Raw genomic sequence first — 27255 nt, 5'->3', positions numbered from 1 at the left:
GTTTTAATGTGATTTATATTTACCCACTGATGTCCTCACCTCCAGCAGTTTTCCCTGTACTGTGGCCTTCTAATGCTAGTCTTAATTCACCAGAAATTATACATGAAAATCATCTCCACTGTTTTCTCTGCTGGGTCTTCTGTCTCATCCTCTGTCTCTGTGTTCTCAATTTGTATCTCTTCTACATCTCCGTCCTCACTGTCCTCAATCCCTTCTAAACTCTCTTGATCTTCCAGTGTTGACAACTTTTCAGTAAGCAATGTAGCTATTGACCCTCATAAAATGTGTATAAAAGTTGATAGATGACTTTATTGGCTCATTGGCCTAATTGATTACAATGGACACTGTAGGAGAGAGGAACAATGTAGTGGGGGACATAAAAAGTCAGTTAAAAAAATGCAACTTATGATTAGAATTGCAAATTAATTTTCGTCTGTTGATTTTCAGTTTAGTTGTATTTATTTTGTTCTACATCGTTAAATGTAAAGAGTATCAAATTTGATCAACAGACTGAAGGGTTGGGTTATTCACAAACAAACCAAATCTATTGACTGGCTCATTAACATGAACAACAGTTTTGTTTTTATTTGCAGCGTGACACATTTACATGAATCTCACATAGTAAACCGAGGCAAAAACAGCGGAAGCTTTGCACAGAGTGGTGTGTGTCTCCTCTCTGCTTTGAATGGAATGGAATTTTATTGTTATTGCACTTAAAAGTACAACAAAAAGTGTTTTCAGTACAAGGTTTCAGTAGACAAGCGACAAACCTGTGAGGAAAGGCTCATGTCAGCACCGCATTGAGGACATTAGAGTGATAGAGACGCCAACACCCGTCTTAGGTTGCTTCTGATTGGTTTACATTGCGTGGTGCAGGGGTGTCAAACTCGTTTTAATTGAGGGCCATATCGCAGTTATGTTTGCTCTCAGGGAGCCACTTCTAACAGTGAAGGATATTATCACACAATTGTCTATGCATTTGATGTTTGATTTTTTTTCTGTACAATGTAAAAAATGTTTTGATTTTACAGTAAAAAACCGACAGGTCAGTCGCAAAAATGTTACCGTATAATTAACAGTGTTTTTTTCAGCATGTTACTGTAAATGAAAAAACAGTACCACTGTTTTTCACGGTACAAAACTGGTAGCTCAGTTGATAGAATTTTACTGTAAAATGTAGTGTTTTTTACTGTAAATAAAAAACTGCAATTTTACAGTAAAATTCTGGCAATTTGAATGCCGGATTTTACCGTAAGAAGAACAACTGTAGATTTTACCGTGCACTATTGTGAATAGCAAAACAGTACCACCGTTTTTTATAGTTTGAGACACTTGTGATTTAGGGCTATATAAATAAACATTGATTGATTGATTGATTGATAGTAAAAAACTGACAGCTCAGTTGCCAGCATTTTATGGTCAAAAAGCAGTGGTACTGTTTTTTCATGATTTTTCAAAAATACAGCATGTTTTACTTGCTGTAAAACCACACTAAATTTCATTAAGTCGCTGTAAAATCTATTTATTAAATTTGACAATTGGATCAATAACTTGCTTTGAAATCATAAGTCAAGCAGATAAACATTTTTAGTTTAACAAAAACATTGAATGTATGATCATATATTTGTTACATTATAATATTTATATAGAAAAATATGTGATTGCATTGAGTACATGTATTTTTTATGTCAAACTGGAAAAAACTAATACATTTAGTAAGAAAATATAAAGTACTTTAATGACGCATATTATTTCCATGCTTTCGAGGGCCGAATAAAATGATGTGGCAGAGCTGGCCCCCGGGCCTTGAGTTTGATACCTGTGGCGTAGTGCCTTTCGTGGTTGGCTAGATTTCGGCACAATCATTTTTGGATTGGTCTGGGATAGGTTATCTCGGTCAATCTGAGCTACTGTGTGAGACAATTTCCCTTGTGGATCATTAAAGTTTGTCTAAGTCTAAGTCTAATCAGTCACTCGAACTACGACATGACATATCGCGAGGAAAACGTTTATTATTATGAACAAAAATAAATATAGACTAATGGGGAAATACAAGAGGGAGAAATGTCAAGTGTGGCGTGTGGCGTGAAAATGGGTTAAATTGCGTGACTCTCACACTCAAAGCGTGAGGCTGGGCAACTCTGACAAAAGGTTTTGTAAAGTCACATTTACCACAACAGTACTAAAGAAAAGCGCCAAAGAATAATAAAAGTATAACTTAACTCTGTTGTTGATGATGCCGAGAAGTCAGCCAAGGAAAAAGCAGGGTTTCAGAGCTAATTGCTAGTTGTGTGAATGCTAAATGCTAACCATCTTAACAGCGCCATGACTCAGCACTTTTCTCTAAGAAACAAAATGGCCTCTTCACCTAGTCATGCCTATTTTAAGTAATATTCTGAGCTTTTCCTCAAAAACCAAAGTGAGACAAACTTTTTTGCTATGGATCGGTTATTATTGTGCGTGCTAACGAAGGAGGGAGGCCAAAGCAGGCTGGATGTCTCCGCTTGGCTGCACTTGGGAATGGAGCGCTCCTCCCCGGGAGAAGACTTGGTGGCGCTCGATGGAGCGGGAAGAGCGGAGGTGTGCTTGACTTTCTAATTTCATGCCACCCTTAGCTTGACTTGCACAAGCATTATAGCTACACACACACACACACACATACACACACACACACACACACACACACACACACACACACACACACACACACACACACACACACACACACACACACACACACACACACACACACACACACACACACACACACACACAACACTTTTTAAAACTAAATTAGCTTCACTTATGCAAACATCAGGATGTGTCTCTCTCTTTATTTTTAATGATGGAACCACTCCGTGCTGTATATAAATATATCCTATACCGTGTTCGACTCCCATCATTAAATTATAATAATTAATCTGTTATAAAACCTCCAAGGACGCGTTTCACTTTAGATCAGATGCATCAATGATAGAGTTATTGATCTGGCACTAAACAATAAAAGGCTTGAAGGAGAGAAGAAGACTGTAGAAGATCTTTCACCTCGACTAGTTTAGTTATTTTAAAGCTTAGATGCCAGGTTGCCAGACGGAAATAAATAATTGTTGTGCCAGAAGCTTAACATATTTGGATTTTGAGGACAATTATCCTACATACAGCACAATGCCAAAAGTTTGGACACACCTCATTCAATGCGTTTTCTTTATTTTCATAACTATTGACATTGTAGATTGTCACTGAAGGCATCAAAACTATAAATGAACACATGTGGAGTTATGTACTTAACAAAAAAAGGTGAAATAGCTGAAAAAGCATGAGACTTTAAACTGTTTTTAACTTTTAACTTTTTTAACTGTTTTTAACTTTTAACTGCTTTTTATCTAACAAAATTGTTCTTAGGGTAATTTTGTATTTGCTTTTTTAATGTGTATTTTACTTCTGTTTTAAATTTTATTTTTTAGTCTGTCCTTTGCCTTTATTTCTTTGTGGTGTACAGCCCTTTGTTTTTCAACTGTGGTTGTTTTTAAAGGGCTTTATAAATAAAGTTGGTATGGTATGGTATGGTAAAAAGTGTTTTATATTCTACAAACGTAGTTTCTTTGAAATAGCCACCCTCTGCTCTGATTACTTTTTCGCACACTCTTGGCATTCTCTCGATGAGCTTCAAGAGGTAGTCCCCTGAAAGGGTTTTCACTTCACAGGTGTGCTTGAAGCGCATTGAGAGAATGCCAAGAGTGTGCAAAACAGAAATCAGAGCAAAGGGTGGCTATTTTGAAGAAACTGGAATATAAAACATGTTTTCAGATATTTCACCTTTTTTTGTTAAGTACATAACTCCACATGTTCCATTCATAGTTGTGATGCCTTCAGTGACAATCTACAATGTAAATAGTCATGAAAATAAAGAAAACGCATTGAATGAGGAGAAGGTGTGTCCAAACTTTTGGCCTGTACTGTTTCTGATTTGAGGTTTTTAAGGAGCATGTGCTACAAAAAACATGACCTAGGATCCTGTATCTTAAATCCAGTTTGACCTTGGAATAAACCAACAGCGCTTTTGTAAAAAAAGCTGCCCATGGCAGAACAGCACCCCCACCTGGCTGTAAGGCGGTACATGAGATGACGCACAACATCATGCGCAGTGCAGGATGAACATTATGGAACATTATGGGATTTTTAAAATTGTGATCGTACAGGGTGAAATGATTGTACAAATACGATTGCAGTATTATCGTATGTCTAACAACTCTGCACGGGCCTCTACCAATGCTTAACAGAGCAACGAATGAACCAATGACCAAAACAAATGAATTTATGGAAAAATCAACAACAGAAAATCCCAGTCAACGAATGAACCTATGAACAAATAAACCAATCAATAAACTATCAAACAACAATAAATAACCAGACAACAGAAAAAAAATCAACAAACTATTAAAACTACCCACTACAACAACGTACAACGAACCGGCGGCGTGGGTCAGATTGTAGAGCGGTCATCCAGAAACTTGAGAGTTCCTGGTATAGATCCGGCTTCTGCCATCTCAGTCACTGCCAGTGTGTCCCTGGGCAAGACAATCCACACACCTTGCTCCCACACTGGCATGGGGGACTACAGATGTAAATTCTCAACTATGCTATAATCTGCATTATTTACCAGCCATACAGCAGATTATTTACAATTAATAATGTGCACTGTGCACAAAAAAAGGGACAAAATCAAACAATGAACCATTCAACGGGCAAATAAAAACACAACCAGAAGATCATATTGTCGAAACATTGAACAAACAGGTGGACAAAAAAACAGATCAATGAAGAAAAAAAAACATCCTGACAAACAAATACAAACTTAACTATTAAACCAGACAACAAACATATCAATAAAACAATAAACAACCTTAAGGAAAAGCTATTGTGACAAATGAACTACTTAATTAAAGAACAACCCAATCAATGAACACATTTTCATGACCTGTCCCTGCAGGTAATGTCTTGTTTTGTTTTTGTTGTGGATTTTCTCCGTTTGAGGTCCTATTTCTGCTTCAGCGCTCCTTTTGTTGTTTACCTCTGGTTGCTAGGGGCGCTGATCGAACTCACTTGCCTCTGATTAGTGATCAGGAGACTCACCTGCCTCTGATTAGTGATCAGAAGACGTACCTTCTTCTGATTGCTAATCAGAGAGCTTTATACCAGTGTTACCCCACCTTCGGGTCGGGTTCGTTGTTTGCTTCACGCAACTGTATGTTTTCCTGTTTAGCTTTACGCTACTACCTACGTTTTCATGGTGCTATGCTATGCTAAGTTTTGCCTTTGAGCTTCTGTCTGTATTTCACCTTGTTGCTGGTATTAAAAACTCATCTTACCTGCAAGCTGCCTGCTGTCCTCTACATTTTGGCATCACAAAACACATCACCATGATCAAACAAATGAACAGTCTAATCTTGTGACCTAAACTAACAAATAAAATACTCAAGGATCAGAGGAACACATCTTCATGAAAACATCACTCCAAACCACAACAGTAACAAAATTAAAAAAGTAGACAAAAATGACATTTGTCCTCGGATGTCCAATGGCAAGACTACAGAAGACGGCAAAACACTGACCAACTGACCCACATGGTTGTTGTTAAAATATTACAGCAAACATACACTTAAAGGCCTACTGAAATGAATTTTTTTTATTTAAACGGGGATAGCAGATCCATTCTATGTGTCATACTTGATCATTTTGCGATATTGCCATATTTTTGCTGAAAGGATTTAGTATAGAACAACATCGATAAAGTTCGCAACTTTTGGTCTCTGATAAAAAAAAACCTTGCCCCTACCGGAAGTAGCGTGACGTTGTCAGTTGTTCCCTCATATTTTCCTATTGTTTTCAACGCAGCTAGATCTATTCGGACCGAGAAAGCGACGATTACCCCATTAATTTGAGCGAGGATGAAAGATTCGTGGATGAGGAACGTTAGAGTGACGGACTAGAATGCAGTGAAATACATGTTTTTTTTCGCTCTGACCGTAACTTAGGTACAAGCTGGCTCATTGGATTCCACACTCTCTCCTTTTTCTATTGTGGATCACGGATTTGTATTTTAAACCACCTCGGATACTATATCCTCTTGAAAATGAGAGTCGAGAACGCGAAATGGACATTCACAGTGCCTTTTATCTCCACGACAATACATCGACGAAGCTCTTTAGCATGAGCTAACGTGATAGCATCTGTCTCAAATGCAGATAGAAACAAAATAAATAAATCCCTGACTGGAAGGATAGACAGAAGATCAACAATACTATTAAACCATGTACATGTAACTACACGGTTAATAGATCTCAGCCTGGCAAAGCTTAACAATGCTGTTGCTAACGACGCTAAGGCTAACTTATCAACTTAGCAACCGGACCTCACAGAGCTATGCTAAAAACATTAGCGCTCCACCTACGCCAGCCAGCCCTCATCTGCTCTGCTCATCAACACCCGTGCTCACCTGCGTTCCAGCGATCGACGGCGCGACGAAGGACTTCACCCGATCATCCGTGCGGTGGCCGCGGCTAGCATCGGCTAGGCGTCTGCTATCCAAGTAAGTAGTCCTTGTTGTGTTGCTACAGCCAGCCGCTAATACACCGATCCCACCTACAACGTTCTTCTTTGCAGCCTCCATTGTTCATTAAACAAATTGCAAAAGATTCACCAACACAGATGTTCAGAATACTGTGGAATTATGAAATGAAAACAGAGCTTTTTTGTATTGTATTCAATGGGGAAGGCATACCTCTGTTCCCCGGGCTACGTCACGCGCATACGTCATCCTCCAAAGGCTTTTTCAACCGGAAGTTTGGCGGGAAATTTTAAATTGCACTTTATAAGTTAACCCGGCAGTATTGGCATGTGTTGCAATGTTAAGATTTCATCATTGATATATAAACTATCAGACTGCGTGTTCGGTAGTAGTGGGTTTCAGTAGGCCTTTAAATTCACTTAAAAGTCTGCGATGCGAGAATATCTGCACGAATATGCAGTTGCATCTTTGACCTTCAGGCCTGCTGATCTATCTATTGTTTTAGAGATTTTGATGCATGTTTTGGGTATTTCTAATCAGTTGTGCAAGACGAAAGAATGATGACTGCAAATGTCATCACAAGTTGAATCACCGCTCCAATCGTACACAGGTAAAATTCTTCAAAGAGCCTCAGCTTGAAAAGTTTTGATTATAATAATTTTAATTAGCTACACATCCTTTTGACACAAATTTCCCTCATCGATAGCCTTCGACTGGAAACCATGGACTCGTTGACCAAGTGGACTTGTCTGCTCTTTTACTAGTAAAGAAGTCTTCATTTTGCAACCGACAGACTTCTGAGTGAGACCAATGCTGTAGCATTTACCTGTCACCTGTTTTAATGATTGCTTGTGAAAACTTCCAAAAGACCCGACCGCTGACTCTTCAACAAAAGAACAAGGTTTTTCTTCTCTTTCTCTTTAAAGGTCTTCAAAAGTCGTCAATGTGAAACATTTGGACAGCTGCCTGTGGAGGCTTGTAGTATATTTAGAGCTGAGTGGGACGACTGTAATTACCTGCTGCACACACACATGAGCACAGGGATGGGGTTAAATACTGTCTGTCACACACACGCGCGCGCGCACACACGCACGCACACACACACACACACACACACACACACACACACACACACACACACACACACACACACACACACACACACACACACACACACACACACACACACACACACACACACACACACACACACACACACACACACACACACATACTTATGCTCTACAGGTATATACAGTACTATATAGCTCCAGTATATGGTTGTCTAGTTTCCATGGCAACTAGACAAAAGGTTGTCAACAAGGGAACTAAACGAAGGTGAGGAAGAAGACATGTTCTGCGCACGTGTTGTTCCAAGCCTGTCATTTATAAGGCTGCCGCAGTGATGCTAGCTGAGATACCATACAATGCGGCCATGTTGGTTTTCTCAGGCTAGGAGCCATTCAGCTAGTCAGAACAAGCAAACCTCAGATTGTCTTGGCCAACTGTCACTTCAACACGTAAGGGGACACAAGATGCTATATCCTCTTTGAAACGTGAAGGAAAAAAACTGTGTCTAATAAACTCATTAAGTGGCTGTCAATCGTCAGATCCACAATCTTGGATTTATTTCACAATGTGATTGTTTGAATCAAAGAAATGTAGTTCTTGCGTGGCTGCACCAAAAAGTGGGACACGTTGTCCTTGCCATGCTGCTCCTCCAAAAAGTCTGACTCCAACCTCTTCCCAAAAGCAGACATAATCCTCAAGAAGAGTAGGGCTTTAATAGGAACATAGGTACATTTAGTTCATCAAGTGTACATGTATGCTAGCAATATTTGTAATCTGCATCAAAAATGATAAATTCCTTCAAACGTTAGCATTCTCCATGGACCAATCAATGGTTGCTTTCTACTAGAAACAATAAAACAAAACTTTTACAATGGAGGTGTAGTTGGAGCAATATTCTTAGACCTCCGCAAGGCATTCAATACAGTCAATCACCCCACGTTACTTACAAAATTAACAACTTTTAAACTGCTAACAAATACTTTGGCCTGGATTGTGTCATAGCTATCTGGTCGGACCCAATGTGTCCGTATTGATAACACAACATCCAGTTTCACTGCTACTGATATTGGCCTGCCACTAGGCTCTAACATCGGCCCTCTTCTTTTCTCCATGTATATAAACGACCTGCCATCTGTATGTGAGGATGTAAATATCCGGATGTATGCGGATGACACGGTTATTTATACTTGGGGAAAGGACGCTGAAACGGTTGCCAAAAAACTTACAGCAGCCATGGATAAGGTGGCCAGATGGCTACATGACTAGTCTTACATTAAACATTAAGACAACGGCAACAATGTATATATTTGGTAGTATACATGATACAGTAATCATCTGTATAAAATAATGTTCAAGAATGTTCTGTTTGACGATAACTGCTAATATACGTGATAGTTATCGGTTTAGATCAGGGGTGTCCAAACTTTTTGAGTGATGGGCCGCATTGGGCTAAAAAAATTTGGCCAGGGGTTATTTATATATATATATATATTTATACATGTATATATGTGTGTGTGTGTGTGTGTGTGTGTGTGTGTGTGTGTGTGTGTGTGTGTGTATGTGTATGTATGATGCATGTATGATGTACGTGTATGTGTTTACATATTATAATAATATAACAGATGTTTAATTAAAAATCCATCCATCCATCCATCCATCTTCTACCGCTTGTCCCTTTTGGGGTGGCAGGGGGTGCTGGAGCCTATCCCAGCTGCACATGGGCGAGAGGCGGGGTACACCCTGGACAAGTTGCCATCTCATCGCAGGGCAAACACAGATAGACAACATTTCAGTTCAGTTTCGGTTTATTTTGAACATGCATACGATACAATGTAATGCATCACACAATTGCAGTTGTTTCATTACAGCATGTCTGAAAAGGAGTAGGAAGAAGCAGAGCTTATCTAATCCTACCCCTTTTCATACCATAGCAATTTTATCCAATTTCCTTGTTTTCTGTAACAGAACAGTGAACAAATAAATAACTAATAAATAATATACCATAGTAAGCAAACAAATATTAAATATATAAATAATCTTTGTCTCAATAAAAAAAAAAAAGGAAAAAAAGGGTTCAAGATGTTCACCATAATTCTTGTTCTGTGTACTTTGTGAACACTTGTAGTTTGACGGAAACAAATAGTCATATACTCGTGCTGTTGAACGCTAATTGAACACAGTTGGGGCATTTGTGAAACTTAGTATCCTAAACTTCAGCCGCCGTTTCAGTATGCGAGGACAACTTTCCTATTTCTTGTGTACTTTTACTACAACATTCTTGGCAACAGAGAGGAACTTTCGACTTGCATAAACTTTTGTGTGGCATCGGTGTGATGAAGAATGCTGATTAGTTGAACTATCTTTTCACGTTTTTACTCATTTGTAGTCTTTAAACTTGTATGCAGTTTCATGCTGTGTGTTCATTTTTACAAACTTAATTTCGATGCGCGACGCTACAATAAGTGGACGGACTCTTTTAAACGTATTTACAGAACAGTATTCAGTATTCTTCGAAGCGGAGACTCCAACTTTGTTGTTTGAGAATAGATGTGAAACAGAGGAGGCAGTAAACGAGAAGAGCAAAGATAAATCACATATAATGTTTACTAGTTACTTTGCTAAGTGCTGTAAAAGTAGTCAGGGACACACTATTTGTGTAGTTTTATTAGACTGACCATACGTCGTCTCTTCCCCGGACATGTCCTCTTTTGCGGGGCTGTCCGGGCGGGGTTTCTAAAACGCCTCAAATGTCCGGTATTTTGAGTTAGGGTTGCGTGTATTTTCAATGTACGTCCAGAGTTAAGAAGGGTTTGAATTGTGAAGGTGTGCGCACGCAGCAACATTCGTGAGGGAGGGGCAGAGACAGAGAGCGGGAGAGCGAGACAGTCAAGCGACAGACAGAACACAAGAGAGAAGCCGAAACGTAAATGCAACTTCACGGATGATTTGCGGGAAAAGTATCTGTGTTTTCATCCTGGCCGTGACACATGGAAAGCAGAATACACTGTGTGCAAAGCAGGAATGTATATATCTGTGGCAAATAAAGGGGCCAACGATCTACAAGCCCATATCGACACTACGAAGCACAAAACAGCTGTGCAGGGCGATAGCTTGTCTGCTGTTTTTTGTTTAAATTTAATTAACTTGTTTTGAGGCATTATTTATGTTTAGATTATATACAAGAGGTTATTTTGAATATTTCTACCTCTGCACTTTTTTTCCAAAACTGTGAATGTTACAGAATATAAGTGTGACTTATTTTGTTATACTGTCAACCAGTGTTGGCGTTAACACACTTTTTGTGTCTTTTTAACGCATTGAAATCAGAAAGGACGCAGATTATTTTATTTTTTTTATTTTTTTTTAACCATTTGTGGCCCACAGCTAATGTTTTAAAGGCCCACGGCACATTCTAAAAATACTATTAAAATAAACAAAAACATAACAAAAGTGAAATAAAAAAGCTTAAAGGTGAAATGTAATTTAGAAACAGTTGCAATGTTGACTAATAAAACAAAGCTGTTTTTTTTTTCTTCTTTCAAACGGTAATTGCTCAAAACATAATATTGAATCAAAATCAATGTTATTATGAATTATTGACCTATCAAAGGTTCCGATTACTTCACATCAAATATTCCACTTTGAAAAATATTTTTGGTTGGAAGATTTTGCCATAAAAAACATAGTTTTGTTTGACAAAAAAGGGCGGAAAACAAACAAACAAAAAAACAAACAAACACAAAAAAAACATAAAAAAACTAAAACATTATGAAATGAGGAATAGATCTGAAGTTGATGTAGACTCCAGGGATTTAAGCGTTAAATATAAAATGTATGTATGCCCTGGCACACCAGTATCATCATTTTATGACCCAAGCAAAACACTTTTTACACTTTTATACTGAAATAAATACACCTACAACTTATTAAATAAAAACATAGAAAAAACTACCAGCAGCGGTAAAGTTTAGATCCATGAAGGAAAGAAGAAAGTGAATGAATGTTTATAACTGAATACATTTACATATGCATACACATTTGTTTTCTTTTGTATTATCTTTTTAATGAATTAAGTCACGTTTATGTGACAACCTTTCTCCAAAACACAATATAGAATGTGAGATATAACAGGATAATGCATACTGTGGGGAGGCCATTATGATGGGCAGTGATGTTTTCAAATTACCGTAAGTCTTGAACTGTATAAAGTATTTCAATGGTTGGAATCTGCGCTTTTGCATGATAAACTAGTTACTACGGTAATCTAAGTCACAGCAGCTCAGACGAGGCACCAAGCAGTGTGGGTCGGGAGCTTTTCCACAGAGTGTTTCCAGAGCGGCCAGCCTGAAATGTGGGTGTCAGGACAGACACGAAAGGAGATTTTTACAACAAAGTTCTAAAGCTTAGTGATATATCAGATAGTAGGTGGTTTTTTTTACCCTTCGCGTTCATATTTTGCTGTGTTTGTTGCATTTTTGTTGCGTTTCGCTTGATTGTTAAATATGTCGATCGAGAGTGGGTGTGACGTTCATATGTTGTCAATATTCAGTGTTTTATCGTTCATAGTTAATATTGTAAATCCCACATTCTTTATTTTCATGTACATTCTGGGTGTCTCATTCAGTAAAAAAAATGTTTAATTCCATTCTGTTTAAGGAGGTCTGTCATAACGTTTTTAGCATTCAATCAGACATTATTGTGAGGTTTTGTATTAGTGTTCCTAAAAATAGACATACTTAGACTCAGACAAACTTTATTGATCCACAAGGGAAATTGTTCCACACAGTAGCTCATTTACAAAGGATGAAAAGAGTAAGGATGGAAAGGATAATGTAGTTGAGTTGAGTTGAGTTGAGTTTGAGTTTATTTCGAACATGCAAGCATACAACATGATACATCACAATTTCCAGTTTCTTTTCAACATGTTCGAAAAGGAGTAGGAAGAAGCAGAGCTTATTTAATCCTACCCCTTTTCTTTACATAACAGTTGCAAAACTTTTTGTTCACTTCCTGTTCACAATTTTTTCACAATAAACTCCATAAGTAATCACAATAAAAATAAATAAATAAATAATAGTAAGAATTTAATAATAATAATAATTGGTGAAGTAAGTCATATTTCATATGATGAGATAAATAAGATTACTTTAAGAATGAATGAATGGATGGATGAAATAAATTGAGAATGTTTGTCATGGTTCTTCTTCTTTGTACTTTGTAAACACTTTAAGTTTGAAGAGTTTCTTGAAGTGTATCATATTAGTACATTGTTTGATTGCTTTGCTTAATCCATTCCATAATTTAATTCCACATACTGATATACTGAAGGTCTTAAGTGTTGTACGTGCAAACAAATGTTTTAAATTACGTTTTTCTCTAAGATTATATTTCTCCTCTTTTTTTGAGAAGAATTGCTGTATATTCTTGGGTAGCAGGTTATAGTTTGCTTTGTGCATAATTTTAGCTGTTTGCAAATTCACTATGTCGTGGAATTTCAGTATTTTTGATTCAATAAATAAAGGGTTTGTATGTTCTCTATATCCAACATTATGTATTATTCTAACTGATCTTTTTTGTAACACCGTTAATGAATGAAGTGTACTTTTGTAATTATTTCCCCATATTTCTACACAGTAGCTCAGATATGGTAACACTAGTGAGCAGTAGAGAATATGAAGGGATTTTTGGTCTAGAACATGTTTTGCTTTATTCATTATTGACGTGTTTCTTGCAACTTTATGTTGTATATTTTTTACGTGAGATTTCCAGTTCAATTTATCATCAATCATTATACCTAGAAATTTGGTTTCGTTTACTCTTTCAATTTCTATTCCGTCTATTTGTATTTGTGTTTGACTTTCTCTTCTACTGTTACCAAATAGCATTATTTTAGTTTTACTAAGATTCAACGATAGTCTGTTTTTGTCAAACCATCTTTTTAATTTGTTAATTTCTTCTGTTATTATTTGTATTATTCAGTGCCTTTTATCTCCACGACAATACATCGGCGAAATGCTTTAGCTATGAGCTAACGTGATAGCATCGTGCTTTAACTGCATATAGAAACAAAAAAAAATAAACCCCTGACTGGAAGGATAGATAGAAAATCAACAATACTATTAAACCGTGGACATGTAAACACACGGTTAATGCTTTCCAGGCTGGCGAAGGTTAACAATGCTGTGCTAACGACGCCATTGAAGCTAACTTAGCAACCAGACCTCACAGAACTATGTACTCTCTCCTTTTTCTATTGTGAATCACGGTTTTGTATTTTAAACCACCTCGGATACTATATCCTCTTGAAAATGAGAGTCGAGCACGCGAAATGGACATTTAAAGTGACTTTTATCTCCAAGACAATACATCGGTGACACACTTAGCTACTGAGCTAGCGCGATAGCATCGTTCTCAAATGAAGATAGAAACAAAATAAATAAACCTCTGACTGGAAGGATAGATAGAAAATCAACAATACTATTAAACCGTGGACATGTAAATACACGGTTAATGATTTCCAGGCTGGCGAAGGTTAACAATGCTGTGCTAACGACGCCATTGAAGCTAACTTAGCAACCAGACCTCACAGAACTATGTACTCTCTCCTTTTTCTATTGTGAATCACGGATTTGTATTTTAAACCACCTCGGATACTATATCCTCTTGAAAATGAGAGTCGAGCACGCGAAATGGACATTTAAAGTGACTTATCTCCAAGACAATACATCGGTGACACACTTAGCTACTGAGCTAGCGCGTAGCATCGTTCTCAAATGAAGATAGAAACCCATCAACAGCCGTGCTCACCTGCATTCCAGCGATCAACGGCACGACGAAGGACTTCATCCGTGGGTTTGGCGGCAAGCATCGGCTAGGCGTAGTAAGTAGTCCTTGTTGTGTTGCTGTAAGTATTGTAATGCCCCGCAGTGGAGAAGGAGTCACACAGACGAGGAAGCGCTGCTCAATCGCTTTATTAAAAAGCAGTAACTGGTTGTAGTTCAAAAAGTAACGCACACACATACACGAGCAGCTGTTAGCCAAAACTCACGCTCACACACACAAGTTCTCCGCCAACTCACTCGCGCATGCGCGTTCCCCAAACCCTTAAAGACAGTACACTAATGCAAATATCACAGATATTACAGTATTGTACTTAGCCGCTAAGACAACGATTGATCCCACCTACAACGTTTTTCTTTGCAGTCTCCATTGTTCATTAAACAAATTGCAAAAGATTCACCAACACAGATGTCCAGAATAATGTGGAATTTTGTCGAAGAAAACAAGAGGCTTTTCTATCGGGTCCGATGGGGTCCAACCACTTCCGATGCTTTTGTGACGTCACGCGCATAAATCATATCCAAAGGAGTTTTTCAACCGGAAGTGTGGCGGGAATTTTAAAATTGCACTTTATAAGTTAACCCGGCCGTATTGGCATGTGTTGCAATGTTAAGATTTCATCATTGATATATAAACTATCAGACTACGTGGTTGGTAGTAGTGGGTTTCAGTAGGCCTTTAACAAAAACTCCGGTAGCAGAAGCGGAGCTTTTTTCTTTGCGTCCTTTCTCATTAACAGGAAGTCAATGTAGGTATAAAGTAGACAAAAAATGTACAGTAGTAACAAAATAAAATATAACATATGTAATATTTACATATTATATATACAGTATATAATATATACTTATAAATTATATTATTATATTATATTATATTTTTAATTAATATATACAATATATAACAAATCCTAATCCCGGCCCCCAGACACATTTTTTTCTATAAATTTGGCCCCTCAAGTCAAAATAAGTGCAGAGGCCTGGTTTACATGGTATCAGTGTAGAAATATACTGTACCACTCATCCATAGGTCATCAGCTTGATTTGTATAAGTACCCTGAACTGTCAAATGTGGTACTGTAGAAACACAAACTACACACTTCTACAGGAATTTAACGTTCAGGAACTAAATGATCCTGAACTTTTGGTGGGAAAGGGCCTGTTGTCTGCCGTGCATGCAAACAATCAGCGTTGCAAAGCAGATGAAATACGAACATCCAGTATATGGCGACAGGTCCACGATGGACGTGTGTTTCATAGTGGGAGTGTTTTTTTCCTGCCTTTGATGCTGCTGCTGTACCGCTATGCAAAATCAGGTCAGATGAGTCACCAACAGCGAGCAGCTCAAAGCTACAAATCTCTAATCCAGCCTCGGCCTGGTGGCACCATGTCACTGTGCACACGTCTCTGCATGACTATTTAGACAGGGAGACACTGGGACTGGATGTGTGGATAGGTGCTAGTGGTAGGCAGAATACGGCAAACTAAAGGTAGCATCAGTATTTTGTTGGTTGGATACTTGGATTACTGGACTGGCCTTGAACTTTTTTGCTTTGGACATCAAACAGAAAGCAGACACATCTCACCAGTCAAAAAACAACCAAACTCCAAACATTAAAGTCGTACAATTCAGAATTCAATCAACATTATCTGGAAAATCACCCCAAAGGGGTTAACTCTGCTTTTTCTCTGGCTTTTTGTGGCTTTGATAAGACACCAATTAGACGTTCAAGAAGAATAATTCAGACAGGAAGTCACGTGATGTAAGCATACTTCCTTTTGAAGCAGTAAGACTACAGCGCCGCAATAGTCACTTGTCAGCAAGGTTAACGTTTTTATGCCATTAACACTGCTTCACTTCTTTTTGCACTTGCATTTTGCACACAAGTGTTGTGAGGTGCATTTGTGATGTAAATCACCTTTGCACTGTCATATGTTGCCTTTTACCCTTCGAACTAGAGTCCAGAGTAGACTTAGACTTAGACTTCCTTTTTATTGTCATTCAAATTTGAACTTTACAGTACAGATAAGAACGAAATTTCGTTGTATTAGCTAATGGTAGTGCAGGATAAAAAAGCAATAAGGTGCATGTATAAATAAATAAATAGGTTACTGTACAGATAAATATATTGCACTTTTTCATATGCATCCACGTTTATGGATGTATATTATATTGTCTTTTTTATTCCAGCGAGTTAATCCATTTTGGGAGGAGTTGAGGGGATAATTATGATGCGTTCAAGAGTCTTACGGCCTGAGGGAAGAAGCTGTTACAGAACCTGGAGGTTCTGCTACGAAGGCTGCTTTCTAGAGTCCAGCAGTGAAAACAGTCCTTGGTGGGGGTGGGAGGAGTCTTTGCAGATTTTCTGACACCCTGGTCAGGCAGCGGCTTTTTGCGATCTCCTGGATAGGAGGAAGAGGAGTCCTGATGATATTTTCCGCCGTCCTCACCACTCTCTTCAGAGACGTCCAGTCTGAGGCATTGCAGGCTACAGTCCAGACAGAGATGCTGTTGGTCAGTAGGCTCTCTATAGTGCCTCTGTAGAATGTGGTGAGAATGGGGGGAGGGAGCTGTGCTCTTTTCATCCGACGCAAAAAGTGCATTGGCTGCTGAGCTCTTTTTACAAGAGCGCCGGTGTGTAGGGACCAGGTTATATTGTCAGTTATCTGCACCCCCAGGAACTTGGTGCTGCTTACCATCTCCACCGCTGTGCCATTGATGAAGAGTGGAGCGTGGCTGGACTGGTGCTTCCTGAAGTCAACGATGCCTTGTCGACGTTCAGGACCAGGTTGTTGGTTCTGCACCAGTCAACCAGATGTTTAACCTCTTCCCTGTAGTCCATGTCGTTGTTGTCATGGATGAGGCCCACTACTGTCGTGTCGTCCGCATACTTCACAATGTGGTTAGTAGTGCACCTGGCGCAGCAGTCATGGGTCATCAACGTGAACAGCAGCGGACTCAGGACGCAGCCCTGGGGGGAGCCGGTGCTCAGGGAGATGGCACTGGAGGTGTTGTTGCCCACTCTCACAGATTGGGGTCTGTCTGTGAGGAAGTCAAGCAGCCAGTTGCATAGGGGGGTACTGAATCCAAGGAGGGCCAGTTTGCTCACTAAATGCTGCAGGATTATGGTGTTGAATGCTGAGCTGAAGTCCAGAAACAACATCCGCACGTGTGTGTCCTTTCCTTCCAGATGTTCTAAGCTCAGGTAGAGTGCAGAGGAGATGGGGTCCTCTGTGGAGCGGTTAGGGCGATAAGCAAACTGGTATGGGTCGAATGTGGGGGGAAGTCTGGAGACAATATATTCCTTTACCAGCCTCTCGAAGCACTTCATTATGATGGTGGTGAGTGCAACAGGGTGATAATCATTGAGGGAGGAGATTGTGGGTTTTTTAGGCACTGGAATGATTGTGGCTGTCTTAAAACATGATGGTACCACAGCCTGGGTCAGCGAGATGTTAAAGGTGTCTGTGAGAACCCCAGCCAGCTGGTCTGCACATCCCTTAAGCACCTTGCCCGGAATGTCATCAGGTCCCGGTGCTTTCCGGGGGGTTCACTCTCCTCAGGGTTTTCCGGACATCCGCTATGTCCAGGTTGAGCGGCTGCTCATCAGGGCGAGGGATGGATTTTCTCGCCGGAGTGGTGTTAAGTGTCTCAAACCTCGCAAAGTAGTTGTTAAGGTCATTTAGGAAGTTGATACTGTTGTCAGAGGGACGGGGGGCGGGGGCAGCTTTATAGTCCGTGATGACCTGTATGCCCTGCCACATTCGTCTTGTGTCTGTGGGGTTCTCGAAGAAGTCCTGCACTTTCTGACTGTGAGCACGCTTTGCAACCTTAATGGCACGGTTCAGGTTAGCTCTGGCTGTTTTTAAAGCTACCATGTCGCCACTCTTAAAAGTGTTGTTCCGAGCCTTCAGCATTGCACGTACCTCACTATTCATCCAGGGTTTCTCGTTGGCCCATGTGGGGATGTTCTTGATCACACTGACATCCTCCATGCACTTCCAAATGTATGCTGACACAGACTCTGCATACTTCTCCACACATGTGTGATGATTTTCGGTGGCGGCTGCCTTGAACATGTCCCAGTCTGTGGTTTCGAAGCAGTCTTGTAATGCTGACATTGCTCCCTCTGGCCAGGTCCTCACCTGCTTCACTGTAGCTTGCTTCCTGATCAGCAGGGGCTTGTATGCAGGAATTAGCATCACAGATAGATGGTCTGAGGAGCCGAGGTGGAGGCGTGGTGCAGCTTTATACGCATGTTTAATATTGCTGAACACCATGTCCAGCTTGCTTCCACCCCTGGTTGCTAAATTCATATATTGATGGAAATGAGGGAACACAGTTTTCATGTTAGCTTGATTAAAATCCCCTGCCACGATGAAAACTCCCTCTGGATGTGTAGATTGCAGTTCATTGATGGAGCAGTACAAAGCATTCAAAGCTTCTTTGGTTTTAGCACTGGGAGGAATGTACACTGCTGTGAAGATCATAGCACTGAATTCCCGGGGTAAATAAAATGGCCTGCATTTTATAGTTAATATTTCTACATCGGGAGAGCAGTGAAATGAGACTATCTTCCCATTGTTGCACCAGTTGTTATTGATGTATATACAAACACCACGCTTCGGGATTTACCAGTGAGAGTTCTGCTCCTGTCTGACCGACTACATAGTTAGCCCCTCGATGCTAACTGCCTCGTCCGGAACGGATGGTTTCAGCCACGTTTCTGTGAGAAATATGGCGCAGCAGTCTCTCATCTCACGTCTTGCATATAAATCCAGCTTAAGGTAGTCCAGTTTGTTCTCCAGGGAGTGGACATTTGAAAGCAGGATGGAAGGAAGCGGCATTCTGTGGGGATTAGCCTTTAGCTTTGTTGTTAGCACCACTCGGCATCCCCGCTTCTGCTTCCGATCACACCGCTTATGTCTCCTCCGTCGACCGTCCCCGCTGGTACTAGGCTACGCTGCTTCACAGGCCGCTGGATGTAGCCGGCGTAGTATTCCGATGCTAGCGAGGAGGTCCAACGTATACGCATCTTTCGGTCCAAAACGGTCCGATCCATCCACATCCACAATTGTCTGGCGGTCGTACGTTACAACGGAGTGTCCACGCTGGAAGCCAGCCATGAAATTCACAGAATTTACCGGTATATTTGCCAAAATGTTACATTACTACCATGAGCCTCTGAAGCTGCAGCCGAGCAGGGTGCCTCCATCTTGAGACATAGTAGGTCTAGGAGTTTAACATACTTTTGTGTTTTTTTTATTATTTCACCTTAAAAACTGTTCATCTTGCCTCAGTTGGTTTCCTTTTGTATACGTGTGACTTGCAGAATAATTTTTTCATGTTGATATATTGTATTAACTAGTGCTATCAAATTAGGATTGGATTAGTGTTGCACAATATAGTTATATATATATATATATATATATATATATATATATATATATATATATATAGATATTGTATATATATATATATATATATATATATATATATATATATATATATATATATATATATATACTATATATATATATATATACTGTATATATATATATATATATATACTGTATATATATATATATATATATATATATATATATATATATATATATATATATATATATATATATATATATATATATATATATATATATATACAAACCCCGTTTCTATATGAGTTGGGAAATTGTGTTAGATGTAAATGTAAACGGAATACAATGATTTGCAAATTATTTTCAACCCATATTCAGTTGAATATGCTACAAAGACAACATATTTGATGTTCAAACTGATAAACATTTTTTTGTGTGCGAATAATCATTAACTTTAGAATTTGATGCCAGCAACACGTGACAAAGAAGTTGGGAAAGGTGGCAATAAATACTGATAAAGTTGAGGAATGCTCATCAAACACTTATTTGGAACATCCCACAGGTGAACAGGCAAATTGGGAACAGGTGGGTGCCATGATTGGGTATAAAAGTAGATTCCATGAAATTATCAGTCATTACAAACAAGGATGGGGCGAGGGTCACCACTTTGTCAACAAATGCGTGAGCAAATTGTTGAACATCCATCCATCCATTTTCTACCGCTTGCCTTTCTCAACCAACTATTGCAAAGAATTTAGGGATTTCACCATCTACGGTCCGTAATATCATCAAAGGGTTCAGAGAATCTGGAGAAATCACTGCACGTAAGCAGCTAAGCCCGTGACCTTCGATCCCTCAGGCTGTACTGCATCAACAAGCGACATCAGTGTGTAAAGAATACCACCACATGGGCTCAGGAACACTTCAGAAACCCACTGTCAGTAACTACAGTTGGTCGTTACATCTGTAAGTGCAAGTTAAAACTCTCCTATGCAAAGCGAAAACCGTTTATCAACAACACCCAGAAACGCCGTCGGCTTCGCTGGGCCTGAGCTCATCTAAGATGGACTGATACAAAGTGGAAAAGTGTTCTGTGGTCTGACGAGTCCACATTTCAAATTGTTTTTGGAAACTGTGCACGTCGTGTCCTCCGGACCAAAGAGGAAAAGAACCATCCGGATTGTTATAGGCGCAAAGTTGAAAAGCCAGCATCTGTGATGGTATGGGGGTGTATTAGTGCCCAAGACATGGGTAACTTACACATCTGTGAAGGCGCCATTAATGCTGAAAGGTACATACAGGTTTTGGAGCAACATATGTTGCCATCCAAGCAACGTTACCATGGACGCCCCTGCTTATTTCAGCAAGACAATGCCAAGCCACGTGTTACATCAACGTGGCTTCATAGTAAAAGAGTGCGGGTACTAGACTGGCCTGCCTACAGTCCAGACCTGTCTCCCATTGAAAATGTGTGGCGCATTATGAAGCCTAAAATACCACAAGGGAGACCCCCGAACTGTTGAACAACTTAAGCTGTACATCAAGCAAGAATGGGAAAGAATTCCACCTGAGAAGCTTAAAAAATGTGTCTCCTCAGTTCCCAAACGTTTACTGAGTGTTGTTAAAAGGAAAGGCCATGTAACACAGTGGTGAACATGCCCTTTCCCAACTACTTTGGCATGTGTTGCAGCCATGAAATTCTAAGTTAATTATTATTTGCAAAAAAAAATAAAGTTTATGAGTTTGAACATCAAATATCTTGTGTTTGTAGTGCATTCAATTGACTATGGGTTGAAAAGGATTTGCAAATCATTGTATTCTGTTTATATTTACATCTAACACAATTTCCCAACTCATATGGAAACGGGGTTTGAACTTAAATACTGACAGCCTTTGCTCAATACTTTGTTGATGCACCTTTGGCAGAAACTACAGCTTCAAGTCTTTTTGAATATGATGCCACAAAGTTGGCACACCTATCTTTGGGCAGTTTTGCCCATTCCTCTTTGCAGCACCTCCTAAGCTCCATCAGGTTGGATGGAATGTGTTGGTTTTCATCCAGGATGTCTCTGTACATTGCTGCATTTATCTTTTCTTCTATCCTGACTAGTCTCCCAGTTCATGCCACTGAAAAGCATCCCCACAGCATGATGCTGCCACCACCATGCTTTACTGTAGGGATGGTATTGGCCTGGTGATGAGCAGGTGCCTGGTTTCCTCCAAACATGGTGGCTGGAATTTACGCCAAAGAGTTCAATCTTTGTCCCATCAGACCAGAGAATTTTGTTTCTCAAGGTCTAAGAGTCTTTCAGGTGCATTTTAGCAAACTATTTACTAAGAAATGGCTTCCGTCTCGCCACTATTCCATATAGGCCTGAGTGGCAGATTGCTGCAGAGAAGGTTGTCTTTCTGGAAGGTTCTGTTCTCTCCACAGAAATATGCTGTTACTCTGACAGAGTGACCAGCTGGTTCCTGGTCACCTCCCTGACTAGACTAAGATGAATGCAGCAATGTACAGAGACATCCTGGGTGAAAACCAAAACTTCCCATCCAACCTGATAGAGATTGAGAAGTGCTACAAAGAGGAATAAGAAAAACTGCCAAAAGATAGGCGTGACAAGCTTGTGACATTGTTTTCAAACAGACTAGAGGCTGTAATTGCTGCCAAAGGTGCATCAACAAATTATTGAGCAAAGGCTGTGAATACTTATGTGAATGTGGTTTTCTTAGTTTTAATAAATGTGCAAAAAAAAGAAAAAAAAAACTTTTCCTATTGTCATTATGGGGCATTGTATGTAGAATTTTGAGGACAACAATGAATTTATTCCATTTTGGAATAAGGCTGTAACATAACAAAATGTGGAAAAAGCAAGTGGTGTTAATACTTTCCGAATGCACTGTAAAACATATAATCCAAAACTCATGTAAAAAAAATTGCATATACAGTTTTTAGAGGCCCGCCTGAAATAGATTAGCCGTTATCTATTCGACCTCACTCATAAACACATTATAGCACCAGTAAACCTGGTCTGACAGAGAATAAAAATTGACAGCAAGAAGAATCAGTGTTTTAAACTTAGCTGCTTTGTTGCTATATTTAGAAGGTAATCCGAGCCCTCTAGATACCCTCTTTTTTAAAGCGACTTGCGACAAATCCAGTAGAGACTTTTGGAGGCTCTGCCTGGTGGTGCCCCTGTGGGCCCTTCCCCCATTCAAAAGCACTCAGTGGCATCTCAAAAAACACACAAAAAGAAGCAACATAAAACTTTGTTTGTCGTTGTAAACATATTGGTCTTGCTTTTCATGTCTTTCACTCACCTTTTGCAAACGCGTCATAGCCTTTTCGCTAATTCAACTATTACGTCATTACGTTGACAATACCATCCTCGCTTTAGGGCCCTAATCAATCAATGTGTCGATGGTGAACCTAGTTAAGGAGAGCGATCAAAGGGGCCGCCTCTGCCACAAAAGTGTGACACTGTTTCCATGCCAACAGCAGTGAGTTGTGTTCTACTTGCTAGGAGACAAAGCCCCTTAACCAGCACTTGTGGTCAACACAGATGAATATTTAACAACATCCTCATATTCTTAACATCACAGCATTGTATCTGGAACAGCTTCTTTAATTAGATCATCATCCGGTTGCACTGTAAAGTTTCAAAAATGAATTGAATACAGCAACTGTGCAGATTTCTTTTAGTTCGTAGTCCGTTACACAAACTAGCGTTCAGCATCATGACTGCGACGTGACTTAAGACCATGTGACCCCCCCAACCCGCTTGCAGTGCAGGAGGTTTATCTCAGGGCTGACATATTTGCTAACCGGGTCTTCTTGCCCCCGCCGAGCCCGATGAAATGCAACATACGACGAAAGCTAACACACAAAACATGCAGGCTGCAGGCTACCACACACACAAACTGATTGATGTCAGCGCTAATGGAATGTGTGTGTGTGTGTGTACAAGCCATGCACTTATCAAAGGAAGCAGCGTTGTGTTGTTCCTAACGCTTCCCTTCCACAATGATCATCGTCCCATCCTACAGCTGACCGACTTTATTAACATTCAACTCCCGCAGGAAGTCGTGGAAATAGAAATGAATCTGTTCCAGGGTCAAGCTGTGGCCATCAGAATACCTTCATCAAGTGAACATTTTCTCATTTATACAAGCGTAAAAAGAAGTGATATGAAAATGTCACGCAAAAAGACGAAGAAAAAGCAACATAGAGGTAACCCTCCGATGGACTTGCATGGTAGACTAAGGTCTAGCATTGTGTATTTGCTCAAATTCCAAATTGTGCGACCTGAGGAGGGTTTCTCGATAGTTTCATAGTGTTAGCATGAAGCTAATGTTGAGTCACTAGTAGAAAAAGTGCACTAGCATCACTTTGCTTGTCTTCAAACTGTGCAAAGTTAAACTACAAAAAACCAGAGTCGAGTATTAAGACAGTATGGCCAACTCGGTTCCAGGTGATCTCCTCAATGATTGGTCAAAAGGCACTCACGTGACTACAGGGCGCCATGACTGCTACTAACTTTGAACTGATCCTATGTCTTTGCGATGCTGCCTCGTTATTTTTTCGACGTTTATAAAGGCCCTGTTTTGCAGCATGGGGCTGTTCCACTCACAAGAATTGTGGAAAGCTTTCCAATAATCCAGAACAAAGTCAAGTATGGGAAGTGAAGGTTCGCCATCAACACTGGAGAGCCACCGACACAAAGTCTGTGTTTTGTTCAGGACAGAACACACAGAAGGTAATACAAATAATAACAGAGGAAATTAACAAATTAAAGAGATGGTTTGACGAAAACAGACTTTTTGAATCTCAGTAAAACTAATATGATATTTGGTAAAAGTAGAAGAGAGGGTCAAACACAAATACAAATAGACAGAGAAAGAGTAAAATAAACCACATTTTGGGTGTAATAATAAATGAGAAAATCAATTGGAAATTATCAAGTGGCAAGAAATACTTCAATAATGTATAAAGCAAAATATGTTCTGGACCAAAAATCACTGCATATTCTCTACTGCTGACAAGTGTAACCATGTCTGAGTTATTGTGCAGAGATATGGGGAAAGAAGAACAAACGTACTCTTATTCACTTAGAATGTTAGAAAAAAGAAAGATCAGTTAGAATAATACATGAGTGATACATACAGTGATTACAAATACATTGGAGGCAACCACCACAGTTTATTTATTTGAGCTCAAAAATAAAAGCAATACATATATATCCTTACTCAGCATAAGAAACAAGAATGTTGCGTGTACACAGTTGCATAGCAAAAGCACCATGAGCTTAAAAGGAATAAGAAGAAGTAAAACTACTTATAATCGCTTACCCCTTTTTAAAATAGTCACATTTCATTACAGCTGTTAATTTCTTGCATATACGATGACTCCCACAAATTTTTACCGAAATCAATATCAAATTCACAATAACTGTGATTGTGTAGTGTACATCCATGCGCTTTCTCATACACTTCCTGTGCGTGTGTATGCGCATTGATCCTGCATAGACAAGTCTGTGTGTGCGTGTATGTGTGCGTGTGTGTGTGCGTGCGTGCGTACAAAAGAGTTTACCATACAAAATGTTGTCAAATTGAAGTTAATACATTACAGAGGTACCTGAGTCAAAGTGATACTTATATAAGTCATCGTCATCATTATCATAATAACAGTATTTCATGAGGATACCAGTTTTTCCAGTGCAATCATGTTAATTGTGATCCCGCTCTTCATTGGCATATTTTCTAAGTACACTTATCGTATGCAATCTTTTTAAGTTAGGACATTTGGTGATACTTTTTAGACCATCTTCAAGTTCATTCCACAGGTCAACACCATGCCGTGTAATGAACATGCTCTTTAGGGTACTACGAACATGCAATTTCCTGAAGTTCATTTGTCCTCTCAGGTTGTATTTACAGTCTCTATTTTTGAACATTTTGAGGATATTAATTAAAAGCAAATAATTTCTTACTTTATACATTATTTGTAGGGTTTTGAATAATATTAGGTCTTCAAATTCCATTATTTTAGATTTGAGTAAAAAGAAGGTTTGTGTGTTCCAAATAACCTGTACTCTTAGCTTTTTTTGCATGATAGATATCAAGGTTCAAGGTTCAACTTTATTGTCCCCGCGGGGAAATTTGTCTTGGGCACAGTGCATCATTGCTTTCTTAACATACACAAAAACAACAGAACAAAAACACAAGCACAGACACAACCACAACCAGACAACTAACATTTAAACATCAGAACATGGAGCTTGATAGACATAGGTGTCACTTTGATGTAGGCATAAAATCTACAGTATGGAGATAAAGATAAAGTACCAGTGTGCATTGCACTAGAGCTCATGGATAAAGTGCTGTGTGCTAAAGTTCTTAGTTCTAAAGTGCTATGTGCTAAAGTGCTATGTGCTAAAAAAGTGCTAACCTATGTATTAACATTCTATTGCACATTGTTGGTCAGCTTAATGGAGGCTGGGACAAATGATAATTTAAGGCGGTTAGATTTAATGTCATTAAGATTGTTTTTTTAAGTATTACCCCAGATCTTTACACAGTAGCTCATATATGGCAAGACAAGAGTACAATAAACAGTGAAAAGTATTTTTTCATTCAACAAGTGCTTTGATTTTCTCATGACTGATACTGGTTTAGTCATCTTGTTTTCAACACATGTCAGTTGGGGCTTCCAGCAGAGTTTATGATCATACGTGACACAACAAAAGTTGTATTTTTCAACGTGTTTTATAATGTCGTCATTTATTGTCAGTTTAGGTTCAGTAACAATCCTTTGATTTACTATAACCATGATTTTATTTTTTGATTGAGTGATAATTTATTGTTATCAAACCATTCTTTAATTTTTCTAATTTTGATAAAGGCCTCAATAAGTAACTGTTGGAGGTTTCCCCCCCGTGGACAGAATTGTTGTGTCATCTGCAAAGAATACTAACTTGAGCCTTTTGGAGATGAAACACCAGTCATTTATATAAGAGAGAAAAAGAATTGGGCCGAACCCTAGGGGACACCACAGATAACGCCCCTCAGGGAGGAGACACACTCCCCCGAGTGGACAAACTGTTGTCCTTTAGATAGGTACGATTTCAACCACTGTAATTGGCAGCCTCTGATTCCTAGTTTACCAAATTTCAGGATTAAGATTGTGTGGTCAATCGTGTCAAAAAATGTTTTAAGTCTATAAACACTGCAAGAGAATATTATTTTTTTACCAATACTGTTACTAACCTCCTCAACGTACAAGTCCATGACTGCAAGTATTGTAGAGCGATTTTCTCTAAAGCCATATTGGCTTTCATGTAACAATTTGTTTTTAGTCATATTGTTGTTTAAATGTTCCGCAAAAAGTTTTTCAAAAATGTTTGA

At 39.2% G+C, this 27255-nt stretch overlaps 1 protein-coding gene across 3 annotated transcripts in view; it reads right to left on the bottom strand.

The window, feature by feature from the left end:
- fam184ab (family with sequence similarity 184 member Ab) overlaps positions 1 to 27255 on the bottom strand; it is a 140137-nt gene that overhangs the window by 105793 nt on the left and 7089 nt on the right. Inside the window, exon 1 of one of the 3 annotated variants that reach the window (XM_062044872.1) lies at positions 2224 to 2423. The exons of the other annotated variants lie outside the window; for them this stretch is intronic. The gene's annotated coding sequence lies outside the window, so the exon portion shown is untranslated. Of the gene's footprint in view, positions 1 to 2223; positions 2424 to 27255 lie in introns of those variants that run through there. 3 annotated transcript variants of the gene reach the window in all.

This window comes from Entelurus aequoreus, linkage group LG04 (assembly GCF_033978785.1).
Source record: "Entelurus aequoreus isolate RoL-2023_Sb linkage group LG04, RoL_Eaeq_v1.1, whole genome shotgun sequence".
Taxonomy (NCBI): Eukaryota; Metazoa; Chordata; class Actinopteri; order Syngnathiformes; family Syngnathidae; genus Entelurus; species Entelurus aequoreus.
The sequence above is the reverse complement of the archived record's forward strand: the minus strand, read 5'-3'. Positions and strand labels throughout refer to the sequence as shown.